This window comes from Bubalus bubalis, chromosome 12, assembly GCF_019923935.1.
Source record: "Bubalus bubalis isolate 160015118507 breed Murrah chromosome 12, NDDB_SH_1, whole genome shotgun sequence".
In the NCBI taxonomy this organism is placed as follows: Eukaryota; Metazoa; Chordata; class Mammalia; order Artiodactyla; family Bovidae; genus Bubalus; species Bubalus bubalis.
Window position 1 is genome coordinate 36,359,032 of NC_059168.1, and position 13,085 is coordinate 36,372,116.

General features: G+C 40.2%; 1 protein-coding gene and 1 long non-coding RNA gene across 8 annotated transcripts in view; both read left to right on the forward strand.

Annotated features, from left to right (window-relative positions):
• ACYP2 (acylphosphatase 2) overlaps nucleotides 1-13,085 on the forward strand; it is a 193,203-nt gene that overhangs the window by 40,312 nt on the left and 139,806 nt on the right. The window lies entirely within an intron of this gene.
• Nucleotides 1,342-13,085, forward strand: part of LOC123328481 — a 35,661-nt gene continuing 23,917 nt past the window's right edge. The window contains exons 1-2 of the long non-coding RNA XR_006543332.2: nucleotides 1,342-2,520; nucleotides 4,224-4,333. This is a non-coding gene — a long non-coding RNA (uncharacterized LOC123328481). The remainder of the gene's footprint in view (nucleotides 2,521-4,223; nucleotides 4,334-13,085) is intronic.

The window sequence follows — 13,085 nt, forward strand, 5'->3', positions numbered from 1 at the left end:
TATCATCTGAGAATCTCAAAATGCTTTGCTAGTATTTTTATACTTGATTCATTTAAATCCTTTTACAAACTGATAGTGTTATTAAGATGGAGAAGGCGATTGCACCCCACTCCAGTACTCTTGCCTGGAAAATCCCATGGGCAGAGGAGCCTGGTAGGCTGCAGTCCATGGGGTCGATAAGAGTTGGACACAACTGAGCGACTTCACTTTCATGCATTGGAGAAGGCAATGGCAACCCACTCCAGTGTTCTTGCCTGAAGAATCCCAGGGATGGTGGGCTGCCAGCTATGGGGTCGCACAGAGTCAGACACGACTGAAGCAACTTAGCAGCCCCAGCAGCAGCAGCAGCAGTGTTATTAAGAAAGTTCCATTAGATGTTCTGTCTGTGTGTGTGTGTGTTTTTCATGACATGTTCTATGGCAATATGGAAGACAGACATTTTTCAGAAAAACAAAAATTCACTGAGAAGATGTAATTTTGGAAAAAAAATTTAATGTAACTTATTTGATATCAGTTACTCTGTTGGAAAACTAGAAACATGAAAAATATCTACAGTAGAGTGAGAGTTCTAATATCAGGTTTTAGACCTCAAATTCTAAGTCATTGCTTTTCTTCTGCAATATAAAATCTTTATTAAAAGTACTTAGATGCATGACTTTTGCTTTAAAGTTTACACTTTAAATATGTGAATTTAGTTCATCATATTTAATAAACGCACAATGCAACACATTTTTTAAAAATTAATGGACTTTACTTTTTAGAGCAGTTTTTGGTTTACAGAAAAATTGAACAGAAAGTAGAGAGAGTGCCTATATATCTCTCCCCAAGTCACTTCCTCTGTTATTAACATCTTGCATTACTGTGATACATTTGCTGCAATTGATGGCCAGTGTTGATACATTTTTATTAACTAAAGCCTATGGTTTACATTCCCTGTAGAAGGAAATGACAACCCACTCCAGTACTCTTGCCTGGAGAATCCCATGGACAGAGAAGTCTGGGGGGCTACAGTCCATGGGGGTCACAAAGAGTCAGACACGACTGAGTGCCTTAGCACACAGACCATTAAAATACTGCTCCCTGCTGCCCTCCCCGACCACAGTGTGTGCTTTGCCCTATATTTTTAAACTGTTTCCTAAACATGAGTGCATTTTAAATTTAAACTTGGTGATTCACTTTCTATTATAGTCTATGAAGTATTTTTCAAATAAATACTGAGTCAAATAAGGACTCATGGATGAGAAAGTTTTGTTTGCCTTTGTAATTTGTAAGTAAACAATTGGACTGATTTTAAGTGAATCAAGTCAATTATAAAAATTAAGAAATTGAAATTAAATAAAGCCACTCCAAACCTGCTATTTAAAAACAAATATGGATAATATTTCAATGCCTAATAGAAGTATTTCTGTTTCTTTGGCTGGGGTGCTAACATCAAGCTCTTTGTGCTTTTAAAAAATACTTGAAAGTCAGGAAATTGTAGAGCTGACCGGCTCATTGAAGGTCACCTAATAGTTTAACAGCAATAAGTTCGAATGGGGCAAGCATCTCATCCAGTCATGTAAAGATGGCAGACTGGGTGGGTGGTAGGGTTAGACTGCAGAACTGGGCCTCAGAAACAGTCATAAATTAGCCCTCTTACTGGATTAAACAGTTACAATAGCCTCTCATGATAATTTTTTCATTCAGTGAATGTTTAGTGTCTTTCCATCTCCCTGCTGAGGGTACAAAATGGTTAAAGGTGTTGTGAAAAGTCCAAAGTGTCTGTCTGGGGGAAAGAGGGAAGCAGGTGAATTCAGCACAGGTTGGGAGATACAAGGGAGGAGCCTGGGACTGGAGAGCTGGGGTGCCCGGTGGAAGGTGCTCCCTCCTACCTTGAGGGGATGGGCCTGGGTTTGCCTCTCCGGCCTCATCGGCCGCTCTCCCTGTTACTGGCCTTTCAGTCCCCTCTCCATACCATGCTTTTCTTCTCTTAGGACTCTCAGACCCTCTTCCCTCTGCCTCCCTTACCTCCAAGCCTCGCTGATTACCCCCCACTCACGCTGTTATCCACTCTCCGCTCTCCCCCACCCTGTGCTCTGCTTCTTCACATCGCTTAGCACAGCTGTTAGTAATTACTTACTTGCTATCCCCTATCTTCGCCCCCAGAAAATGCTTTCAGCTGTAGTGCGAGTTTAAAGCAAGTGGCTCCAACAGGTGAGGGGGGTTTGTTCTTAGATATAAAGGGGCTTGGAGGTCAGTGGATGTTGCATTCTGTGTGCTAGTCCTCAGTGTCAGGGCCTGGGTCTGTGGGGTTTTCTTATCTTTTTCCCTCACGGTTGTAAAAGGACTGCTCCGACTTCCAGCACCGTGGCTGAAGGCTGGAGGGAGGGGATGGCCCTGGGTCAATTCCCTTTCATCTGGGAAGCAAACTTCGCACCTCCCTGCCACCCCTGCCTGCCCCCACCAGCCTGCAGTGCATTTCCGTGTGTGCAACATGGGCCATCTCTAGCTGAAACCAGCTTCCCAGCCATGGTAACCAAGGTGAGTGTTCTTTTATGAGAGGGTCAGTTTGGTGGGGCCACCTATTTAAAGTTCACAGAAAAGTTTACTATGCTCACAGGTCCTGGAGGCTAGGTAGGCATGCCTTGCACAGTCAAAGAGACAATGGCAGGGGAATCAGGAGGCAGCGAGGGGAAGGTTTAGGCCAGAGCCTTTGTTGGGGGTATCTGTAGGAAGGCAAGGCAGGGCGGGTGAAAAGTTTAGGGTTGGCTGTTGGAATCATTCTGGAGGGCTTTGGACTGTAGAGTTGTCCCTAGCTGCCTGGAATCTGGCCCTGGGACGTTTAAGTAAGTGCTTAGTTGCTCAGTCCTGTCTGACTCTCTGCAACCCCATAGACTGTAGCCCGCCAGGCTCCTCTGTCCATGGGATTTCCCAGGCAAGAATATTGTAGCGGGGTGCTATTTTCTACTCCAGGGAATCTTCCTGACCCAGGCATGGAACTCACATCTCTTGCATCTCGTTTGTGGCTAGGCGGGTTCTTTCCCACTAGCCACCTGAGAAGCCTGAGGGATATTTAAGAGAAAGGATTACTGCCTGTTGGGATGCGGGGCCCAATGGAGGGGGTAGGGCTCAGAGGGGTCAGTTTGCATTAAAGGCAAGCTCAGGGCTATCTCTAAGAATTGGCAAGCCTCCAGGAGGGGCAGCCTGTCTCCAGCCAGAAAGGTTTTATTAAGATGTCAAAAACCTCATAATATAGAGAAAATATACAGTGAGGGAGGGGGGTGGGTAATGGTGTGGGTTCACTGCTCAACAATGCCCACCACATCACAAGACTCCTGAAGGGAAGGGGTCTTCCTGTTCTCCCCGAATTCCCCAAGCCTAGCACAGGTCCTGGCACACAGAACAGACAGAATATGCATGTCGAAAAGAGGAAGTGGGATAAGGACATGCCAGGAGAAGGGAATACCAGGCACAAAGGCACTGAACCTTTGTGTGTGTTTGGATACAAGTGACTGGAGCGCAGGCAAATGTCAGGGACTATTGGAAACTGAGATTAGAAAGGAAGTTTGGGGTCAAATTGTGAAAATCCTGTATGTTGTGTTAGTTGGTCTTGTCTTCTTTCAGCACTGGGGAGTCATTGAAAAAGTTCAGTCAGGGAGCAGCACAGAATTTGGGGGTTAGGATATTAACTTGGTGGTGTAGGCTAAGAACTGGAGGTAGAGAGGCGGGAATCGGGGAGACTAATTAACAATATCATACTGTGGTTTGATAAAATAGAGGAATAATCTGGGGAGTTAGGGAAGTGTAGTTTTGAGGTAACCATGTGGAACAGATTCTCTAACTATGACTCTGGACTAGTAGTATCAGCATTACAGGGGGATTCTTTACCAGCTAAGCCACAAGGGAAGCCCGGAAACTTGTTAGAAATACAAAATTTTGGGCCGCCGCAGAATCAGAAGCCCTAGCCGCGGGGAGCGGGGGCTGGGGGGAGCTGTCAGTGAGTCCGGCAATCTGTGTTTTGACAAGACTACCATGTGACTCTGAAGTACTTGAAGCATAAGAACCACTAACTAGAGTAATAGGTTTGGGGGGTGCAATCGAGCAAGCTGATCCAAAGCAGCCTCTGTGCATATTAGAATCACCCAGGAGCTTTTTCAAAGGCGACTAGGTTAGGCCCTATAGTAGACAACTAAATTGGAATCTCTAGGGGTAGGACCCAGGCATCGATTTCTTGATATTCCCAGATACTTCCAAAGTGCAGTCAGGCTGAGAACCGCTGATCTTGTTTAATCCTCAATGGTGAGAAAATTCAGAGCTGGAGGGTGAGCTGCTCAAGGTCACACAGCAAGTTCAGGTAAGAATCCATTTTTAAATCTTCTTTATGATGCTTTAAACATGATCCCAACTTTCAAATACTTTGCTTTAAGACAATGGCTTCTAAATCATCCATAATAACAAATATTACTATCAAATTTTTAGAAGTAAGTAGTTTACAGCATTATTTGAAACTCAGTTCTCCTTTAATTAACAGTATTTCACATTTCAGAAAGTTATCCTTTTTGTAAAGATTTCATAAAAATAGTTATTTTCAACATCAACAAAAAAGACTATACATAAGATATGGGTGAATGGAGCTTTTCTATTTGTGTGCATTAAGTAATATTTTTTTTTCAACTCTAGGTGGAGCTCTTTGGTTTATACATACATACATTGTTTTATTTATAATTTTGAGACTCTTAAATAGGAACTGAGATTATTTTTAAAGTTTAAAAATTGGTAAGATGTTCTCAACATCGTTCTGCTGTCCTTTTCTGGTTTTAGAGTCACAGATATAAAAAACTGACTTATGTTTCACTGCTTGACCAAAGAATCCAAATCCAGGCCTCAGAGTCATTTTCAAATGCATCTTAAATCTGTATTATTACCTCATAGTCCTTAACGAATGGGATCTGTTTCCTATGGCTTTTGTTTTTGATAAGGCTCAGTGTTGAAACAATTTCTGTAAGATGGGAAGACAGGCTTCCTTTTCTGAATTGTTAGTAGAGAAAAACCTAGAGGATAACACAGCTGTTGCTATAGTAATTTCTTCAACTATTTTTACCCCACTGTGTACAAAGGAACGTTTAACTGCTATCTTCCTGTAACACAAATGAAACGTTTTGCTGCCACTTCTTTTGCTCTTTTCTCTCTGCTATCTTAATATTCCCCCTTCTCCTGGGAGTGCAGTTGAAGCAGAATCCCCTGAATATGCAACATGTGATTTTTAGGTGAAGTGAGTCAGTGGTTGTGATTCCTGGACCAGCAGCATCACCACAGGCATCACCTGGAATCTGGTTAGAAATGGAGATTCTGGGGTCCCATCCCAGACCTACTAAATGAGAAACCCTGGCAGTGGGGTCCGGCAAGTGCTGAACCATGCGTATAGACTATTTCGAAAGGACAGAAAGCCTATATTCTCGGGAGCCTACATAAAAAACTCCAGTGCAAACAGCTCTGCCCACTTGGGGCTTGTTCAAGACTTTTTAAATCACCTAGGGTTTCTGTTAAAAAACAGGATTCTCATTCAGTAAGTTTGAGATAGAGCCTGATACTCTGCATTTCTAATCCACGCTCCCAAGTGAGATGGATTCTGTTTATCCATGGAGCACATTTTGAGTATGGAAGGTATCAACCATACTCATATACACGTATGAAAGTTACCTCTTATTTCTGAGTATGTTTATGGTTTAATATATCTAAAATCAATGAATATTTTCAGTCACAGTGGGAAGAGACAATTTCTGGAATACAGTGCTTGCTTGTCTAGTTTAAAGTGACTCACCCTTATTAAATGCGACAAGAGGGTATTGTTTGCCAGGTTCTGTCTCCGAGACCCTCTATTATAGCAGCAGCAGGAACACTTGAGGATTGAGTTATTTTTTTAGCTGAGAAATTTATTCATGGCATGATGAAGCCAGAAAGACTAGAAGTTTGTTTTAGACAAAGTTTCAGGCAAAAAGAAGTGGTTCACAAATGTTTGGAATAATTCATTGAGTGCTTCATATTTATTTAGGACCCCTCCCACGTGAAGCATTGTGCTAGGCACGTCGGGAAATTAAACATTCTTGGCATTGAGATTATAATCTACCTGAGGAAATAAAACCGTTGCCTATGAAATTTAATTACCTATACAGAGAGCATTCTGTTAAATGGTAGAGAAGTGTGGTAGACCCTCAAGAGATCAAAGGAGGTTAAAATTATGGAGTCTGATTTGGACTTTTGGGTGAGTAGAATTTGGATATTCAGAGCAGAGTGAAGAAGTGGAGGGGGAGCTTCATAAAAGACAGGGTGGTAGGACCAGGGTGCAACTTCCAGAAGTGAACCACATGGGAATGTGGAAATAGTTCAGACTACAGAGGATGAGATGGTTGGATGGCATCATCAACCCAGTGGACATGAGTTTGAGCAAACTCTGGGAGATAGTGAGGGATGGGGAAGCTTGGCATGCTGCAGCCCATGGGGTCGCAAAGAGTCGGACATGACGAGTGACTGAACACCACCACCACCATGGAGTTTAGACTTTCTGACTGGGAGAGATTTTAAAAGTGAGCCAGAGCCAGACTGGTAAGGATTTAACTGTGAGGCTTATGAGTTTACACATACTGGCCATTTTGCAAAATATTATCTTTCCCCAAATCCTTGGAACCCATGTAACGGTATTAAGAGTCTGAGCCACTCAAATTGTTGTAGAAAACACAATGTCTTAATAATGCCAAAACACACTCATGTGACCCTCTCTGCTGTGATGTTTGTGGCTTTACATTCCGGTTTAGACAGTCATCCAGTAAAATTAGAGCCTGGTCCAGTGGTGCCTCATTGTTGATGTTCTTCTCTGGGTACAGCCTCAATTATTGACGTGATATTTGGTTGCAGCCAAAGAGACCAAGGTGTGTATATTCCATGTGGCCATGGTGTTGCCTTAGAGCATCCAGATGGCTAAGTCTGTTTATGCATCTCTACATCTGTTGATGAATAGATTATTGCCTGTAGCCTGTAGGAAAGCACTCATTCATTCCATGAACACTGTGAAGTATCTGCTATGTCAGAGTGCTGGAAACTGTGGATATAAAGGTAATATAGTCTCTGCCTTCCACAACAATGGAAACTGAAGATTCTATAGCAGTTTGGCTTTTGTAGCCCCACTTGCCATGTCACTCCCACTCCTTCCCTACTTGCATGTTTACCACCCGAGTGCTCATGGGAACAGTGCCCATGGTAGCATCTTCTGACAAAACACAGATACAGCTCATAGGCAGGGAGGGCACCAGCCCCTCTTAATAAAGGAAAAACCCTATTTTGTTAATACCTCCAACAATTCCATTTGCTCTAGCTGCCACAAAAGCTAGATGGTATTCCTTAGGTCCCTTCTTCATCATTATATCTAGTGACCTGTGACCTTCTACTCTGACTCTTACTTAACATAAAAATATACCCAGTGTATCACCAATCATTTCTTTACTAGTCCTTGTTATATTTTTGAATCTTGATTCAGCTATGTAACACATTCATTATTCCCCACACATCAACTAAGAGACATGATAAATATCCTTTCTATATAATTGTCCAAATATGACAATATCAAACAGGACAGGGCTCAGTAGCATGAGTTAGAAACGTCCCACCTTGTTCACGTATATAGACATATTTGCAAAGATAGAATGTCTAAAAGAATTATATCATTATGAAAATTTTCAAATGCACGCAAAATTAAGGGAATAGCATAATGAACATCTATATCTAGATTTTTCAGTTGTAATATTTTTCCATATTTCTGTCACAAACAGATTTTTTACCTAGTTGGGACAAACCAGCTGGGTTTGAGGTGCTGATATTTGAGGTGCTGATAGGGGGCATTTGAATATAGCATGGGTATTAAAAAACATTAAGGAATTAGTGCTAAATTTTTTAGGTCTAGTAGTAACATCATGCTTATGTAGGAAAATGTGTTTTAAAATTCAGTGTTCCGAATTATTTGGGTGAAAAGTGATGTCTGTAATCTTATAGTACATGAGATTGTTGTGAAAATCCAATGGGAAGAAAGTTGGGTAGACGATATTTAAAGAATCAGAATAACAGCTAAATGGTCTTTGTCAGTCTATGCTGATGCAATTGTTTTGAGAGTAGAATATTTCAATAAATTCTAAACAACAAGCCAACTTTTAAAAATTACCATGCAATGTGCAAAATCAGGATCCTCACCTGATCCTGGGCCCCCTGCCATCTGAGAGCCTCATTCCATCCCATTTCTCCACCACTGGTGTTACTATAACTTATAATAAAAACTGTGTCTATCTTTTGGTGTAGATTTCTCAAAAGCGTTTTGTCAAAATGTCCATATTCCTCTTTGCTCTATCAGAACATGCCCCAGGCGAAACCACTGAGTCAAATGTCCTACATCAGATTGTCCAATAAAGGATAAAAGCAACATGAATGATGACTTAGGAACCATGAAAAGCAGTTGGATATTACCAAAGGAATAGTTATTAACATAATTTTAGACACACTATTGGATAATATTTAGACAAGTATAGTAGAAGTCAACTATTGTTTTATATTGGCTGAGTTATTTAAAAATATGTATATGTTAATCATTGAATTAAATTAGGAGAAATTCAAGTTAATAAAGAGGAAGAGCTGTGAGAATGAATATAAAGTATCTCTTGGGAAAGTGTAAAGTGAGTAAGAAGAAGATACAGCTAGTGTAGAGTATGATTATTATAGATGAGATATTAATTCTATAGTCTGAGTGTCTATAATAACTTAGAAATAAAATTTTAAGTATTGTCATTTTCTGGATAGCTAAGGATGATAAAGGCAAAATTTGTATTGCATATGTTCACTTAAATCCCATATAAAATGATCAACCTGAGTGACCAACGTTAAGATAAGCCAAAGCTCTATTTTGGTGCCAATTTTCACTCCTTTAAACTTGTTGGGATTTGTAAAACTTGATTTTTCTGCATGAGGAGCCAAATAGGAATCTTACAGGAAAAAATCTCTCTCTTTTTTTTTTACCTAAACCATTTTACATGGTATTCTTTCTCCAAAGTATTTTACTCTCATCCCTTTTTCTCTTGGAAGAAAACTGGAAGCTATTTAGCAGAAGTTAACCTTCCCCTGATGATGATTTCTGTCTATAATTTTAGCAATGAATCTTCTAAGGCCAATTAACATGTATAGCACCATTTGTGCCAACGCCAAATGGCTACTGTGTTCTTGTGTCCCTGAATATTATTCTTCTCTATTTTTTTGGGTAGGTCTGCCTGGTTTTTATCTGCTTCTGTGACTTGGAGCATGTCCATGACATCCTTCCAGCCCCCCAAACTCCTACTTGGATTTCTAATCTATGGGCTCTGTTGACATATATACAGATATGCTCCTCTTAATTTGGCCCCCACATTAGAATACTCACTAAACTTCAATCTGTAGGAATTTAAAACCAACTATGATCTATCAGATATACCCATGTTACCCTAGGCATTTTTGACAAATAGCACACAGAAAATATCCACAAAAAATTGTTAGATTTTTTCCTTAAATAAAATGTTTTTATATGTTAATTTTGTTTTTTTATAAAATAATATTGATACCTGCACATGCTGAAAAAGTCTACTAGTACTAAAATATTTTTTTTTGAAAAGGTAGGCACCCCACTCCAACCCATCCCTTCTTACTCCTCAATCACTGTTTTAGTGATTTCTTTGGGCATGCCTCCTGATTTCAAAATAATACTCTCAAACTGGTGTCTCTTAAATCATTAATATTAGGCATTATCTATTGACTTTCTATGATGATAGATGAAGATGTAACTCTTTTACTACTTACACCACACTCTGCTTCCTTCATTTCCCCAGTATGGTTGTACCTGACTTCTGGTTAAATGAATTAGCAGCCAGTTTTTATATTCTTAGAACTTTGTGTTCACCACTGAGTGAGGTAGTGTACTCCCCAAGAACATGGCACTTAGGAGGCTGCCTTTGCAGGTCCAGAACTGCTCATCTTCCTTTTAAGGTTCCAAGGAGCAATCTGGCTCCAATTGTTCATTTCTCCTTTCAGAATTTGATGATGATAATACTTGGTTGTCAATTCTATGTAGGAGGAAAACTTTTATTCCCAAATCCTGTAACACTTTTATTACAATATTTCATCAGAACAGACGCAGTCCCTTAGATGGTTGGAAACCTGTTCATTTCTCTGGTTAGATTGAAGATCAGGATTTGTGAATGTGCCTTCACAAAAAAGAGGGAATTTGAAAAAGAAAGGTTAGGATTCAGACAGGCAAAAGATAGGAGAAAATGCTTTAGACTCTTGGTCTCTTGACCTCTTTATCTGAAGCCCTGGAGCTTCTGGAATGGGACATAGTTAGGCAGTCAAATGTGGACAGAGGGTTCTCACTCATGGCTAAATTTTTATGGCTCCTCTTTTTCAGCTCAGTCCTAGGGCCTGAGCACAAGAGGCTAAGCACGTGACTTTTGAGGCTCCTGGGTTGATCACATATTCTCAGTTCCCTGCTGGTCTTCTTTCATGTCTGTTCTGTCCAGGCCCAAACATGCACCTTTTCATCTCATGCAACTACTTAGGACTTTAAAAATAAATACGAGCTCAATTTTCAATCACGTTTTTTCTCATACTGAAGACACTGAGTGGGATGAAATGGTATTACAGAAGAATGACTTTACAGTTGTCTCTTTACTAAGTTTTAATTTACTTTCATATTAAATAAATTCAGCTGCCAGGAAGTTATTCAGCAGACGATGGTGGCAGTTATGGTTATTTAAAAATTACAATGATTGCAAAATACATTATTAACCTGTTTGAGAGCGACCCTGGCAATTTCTTTGTTCATGGAGGTCAATTTTCTCTAATAAAAGACTCACAAACACAATTAACTGGAGAACTTAATTTTATTTCATGTAAGAGCTTTTTTTTTTTTTTAACCTCAAATTAGTTATTCTAAAAAACTGGAAGTGGAAAATTTAATAATAGAGTAAGTAGATCTAAGCTTCTTTGGAAGTTGTACTTGTCAGTTCTATTTTTGGTTTCTTAGGAAACAAGTTAAAAACAGCTTTTTAAACCTTAATACATTTCTAATTACATTTCTTTCTCCCCTCTGGAGAGGCTTGTTTTTCTCTAAAAAAGTGCTGACTTCTTTACTTGTATCAATAGGAATATCAGTTTTAAAAAATTCATATTCTCTCCAACCATAGTCATTAAAAATACATATAAATGCTTGCAAAGAGAGAGCACAAAAGTCAGGTGCTTTATGTAAAGCTTTTGAAGTTGTTCAGAGTGATCCTGTGTTATGATTTGTGAACACATTTATAAGAAGTAAGGTTGAATTTCCTTCATTTCACCAGATCTTCAACCACACAACAGTGTGTACAACTTACGGCTGTAAACGAGTGTGGAGACACAGTAAGCTTCCTCACCTGGAGTAGGAGCAGTGTGAGGATGGGGGAAGGAAAGGGGGGAAATTGAGCTGCAGGAATGTCTCTAGCTCCTGTTCTAGTCTGTAGCTCCTGCACCTTGATGTTGAGAGGTTTCTATTACTTTGATTTCCTCTCCTCACTCACCTTGTTGCAGATGAAGAGTGGGAGGAGGGAGGGGAATTTCACAGTTGATTCGCTGCCTCTTCTGGGGCTGTGAACTGAGGGAAATGGTAGAATCTCTCAGCTTGTCTGCCCTTTTGACAGTTTTTTATGTTGACCAAGTGGTTATGAATGACTCTTCAGCTGTCGTCACCAACTTCCAGGGAGATTCTTATTGTTGCTGACAGTCTTTAGAAAGAAGAGGAGCACATACCACTCTTCTGTGGTCACTCTTCCCTTGTCGTCCACACACCTGCCCCATTTGCCCTTTTTTCCTTTCCCTAGTTCAAGCTTGAGGGGTCTTCGTGTTCACATGGCTGTCTTCTTGTCCTTCAGTTCCCCACTCAGACATCACTTCCTCAGAGAGGACTCAGTTGGGCTCCATCTCAGTGGACCTTGTGTCAGTCTCTATCACACCACTCTTATTTCCCATAACACTTCCTGCCTTTGGGTATTTCTGTGTTTGTCCTCCTCTCCCTCTGGAACCTGCACTCATAGGAGAATTGAGCCTATATCCTGACTTGTTCAACAATGTATCCCATCAGCAAACTTTTTCTGTAAAGAACTAGATAGCAAATAGTTTAGGTTTCATGGGCCTAATAGTCTCAGTCACTACCAAACTCTGTCACCGTCGTATAAAAGCAGCCATGGATGATATGTAAACTAATGAATGAAACTGTGTTCCAGTGAACTTTCTTCATGAATGCTGAAACCTGAATTTCACATAACTTACATGACCTGAACATTATTCTTTTCATTTTTTTCTAACCATTTTAGCACTTCAGAACTGTGCTTAGCTTGTGGGCTGTACAAAAACAGATAGCTGGCCAGATTTGACCTGTGGGCTATAGTTCATGAACTCCTGATTAAGAACACTGATTGGCTGGAACTTACCAACAGCTTATAATGAGTTAATTAATAGAATGAAAGAGAGGAATCATTACATGAAGAAGTCAATATATGTACTCCTAAAAATAGAATGTGACAATATTCTTGAATCAGTAGATTGTTCCAGAAGGATAATAATATCCTCTTTTGATGTCCTCTGTATTCAGCCTGGTTAGTAGAGTGCATGTTGCAAAATGAGCCTAAGCCAATTTAGACACGCATGGCTTTTTTGGTGAAGAGTAAGAACTGTAAAGGAGGCGGTGTGTTTAGCTACTCTCTCGCACACTTGCTACCAGGTAATAATAAAAGCAGGCTTCAGGCAAAGCTCAGGGACACAAAAGGTATTTATTAACTAAGTATTTATTAACAAATGGCTCAAAGCAGTTCATTCAGACTTTCTGTAAACTCAAAGGAATTCTGCTGCTCTGTGGGATTCTTTTAAGTGTTTACACTTCATCCTCCATGCAAAATCCACTAGAGAAAGACAGGGCAGCCATGCAGTCAGAATTCTCTCTGAAGCCAGTAGCTAGATATGGGACCAATTAAAGAATCAACCCCCTAATGTCTCTAATGGCACACATTGTAATTGCT